A 2,500-nucleotide genomic window follows, 5' to 3' on the forward strand; every position below is an offset into this window, starting at 1 on the left:
ATTTTGAAACATCTGAACATTTCAAGGCTTCAGACTTTCCAGGTTTCACTGCTGGTGTTGACTAATATCGGTGTTTCTGTTGTCACGACGACTGCGCCAATACAAAGTGTTGATTTTAAACGTCACAAAATGCTAACTGCAAAGAGAATTACCATTAGCTATGGCTAGCATATTACCACAGATAGTAGCTAGCATTGTTAGCCTTGGAGAGTTTCTGTTTGACCAAAGTTTAGCTGTTGGTGGAGAGGGCTGTTAGCCTCACACACATCTAATAAAACACAAGATTAAACAGGTGTCCTTCAAACCGTGTCAGATGGCATTTTAGTGGTTTTTGTTGTTGTTTCGTTTCTTTTTCTTTTTGAACGTCCTCGTCTCTGTTAGAAGTCACCATTTTAACATATTCCATATCAACCCAGTAATAATTTCTGTTAGCCTTGTTTAGCAATTAGCATGTTTTGACCAGCCTACAAATTATTGTGAGCCTGAACTTGATTAGCCGTTAGCATTAATGCATAAAGTTATTATCATAGCTGAACGTCAGATACGCACAACAATACAACAGACTTTGTGTCTGTGTGTCGAAAAGACAGCAAGTCAGTCTGTGAACGTATGAACACGTTTAATCTCCTCATGATAATATTCACTCTCAGTATTACATCTCTTACAGGTCACAAACTGAGCATGCTCAAATATCTCAGATGATGAAAAGAAAGATATCATCCACACACACACACACACACACACACACAGGCTGCCTCGAGGTGTGTGTGCAGCATGTGTATACGCCCACACACAGACACACAACATTACATGGGTTACATCCCATTATGAATATAAAGACAGACTGCACACACACACTTCAGTTCCAGTTAAATATTAATACTGAATGTAAAGAAACGTTGGTCAGCTGTCAGACACACACACACACACACACACACACACACACACACACACGATGCATCAAGCTTCACTTCTGCTTGACCACATCATGATCTGCTCCGCTCGCCTTCAGGCTTCACTTCTGTTTCTGTCGGTGTTGTGTTCTTCAGACTCGTGAGCTTCGTCACAGAGTTCAGAAATGAAGATGAAGGAGCTCATTTACAAACACGTGTGTGTGTGTGTGTGTGTGTGTGTGTGTGTGTGTGTTACTGTCATCAGCACGACGGTGTTGATTACACATGTTCGTATACGTTGAGCCCGAACGTGAAAAAGATCCACTGAAACCTGAAGACAGCTGCCTGTTAACAGTCAGCAGAATGCACCATTTATAGTTAATGTGCTGCTACACGAAAAACAGCTATTAGATCTGTTATCTATTAGACTTTATCTATTAGACTTTATCTATCAGACTTTATCTATCAGAATTTATCTATCAGACTTTATCTATCAGACTTTATCTATTAGACTTTATCTATTAGACTTTATCTATCAGACTTTATCTATCAGACTTTATCTATTAGACTTTATCTATCAGACTTTATCTATTAGACTTTATCTATCAGACTTTATCTATCAGAATTTATCTATTAGATCTATTATCTATCAGACTTTATCTATCAGACTTTATCTATTAGACTTTATCTATCAGACTTTATCCATCAGAATTTATCTATTAGACTTTATCTATTAGAGAGAGTCAAAATGGATGTGAAAATAGTCCACTACAAGTAAAAGTATGTAAGTGTTGTCAGTATCACAGTAACAGTATATAAGTACTGTCAGTTTCACAGTAACAGTGTATAAGTACTGTCAGTATCACAGTAACAGTATATAAGTACTGTCAGTATCACAGTAACAGTGTATAAGTACTGTCAGTACCACAGTAACAGTATATAAGTACTGTCAGTATCACAGTAACAGTGTATAAATACTGTCAGTACCACAGTAACAGTGTATAAGTACTGTCAGTACCACAGTAACAGTGTATAAATACTGTCAGTTTCACAGTAACAGTGTATAAGTACTGTCAGTACCACAGTAACAGTGTATAAGTACTGTCAGTACCACAGTAACAGTGTATAAGTACTGTCAGTATCACAGTAACAGCGTATAAGTACTGTCAGTACCACAGTAACAGTATATAAGTACTGTCAGTATCACAGTAACAGTGTATAAGTACTGTCAGTACCACAGTAACAGTGTATAAGTACTGTCAGTACCACAGTAACAGTGTATAAGTACTGTCAGTTTCACAGTAAAATGTTCCTCTCTGATGTTTCTGGATTCATTCATGTGTCTGTGTCATTTTCATGCTGTAGATGTTTCCGGTTGAAGTACTTTGAAGTAGTTTATATACTGTTGGGTACTTTCATGTACAGCGATGCATCATATTCTTCATAAATCTGTCTTCTTTCTTTAGCTCGGCGTCTTTTCTTCCCACTTGTGCTGAAGATTGAGCTGCAATTATGTTGACTTATTTATATTGTATGGGAAAGACGGGAAACACACACACACACACACACACACACACACACATTCAGCAGTGGAAAAATCAATGGGT

Source organism: Enoplosus armatus, chromosome 8, assembly GCF_043641665.1.
Source record: "Enoplosus armatus isolate fEnoArm2 chromosome 8, fEnoArm2.hap1, whole genome shotgun sequence".
In the NCBI taxonomy this organism is placed as follows: Eukaryota; Metazoa; Chordata; class Actinopteri; order Centrarchiformes; family Enoplosidae; genus Enoplosus; species Enoplosus armatus.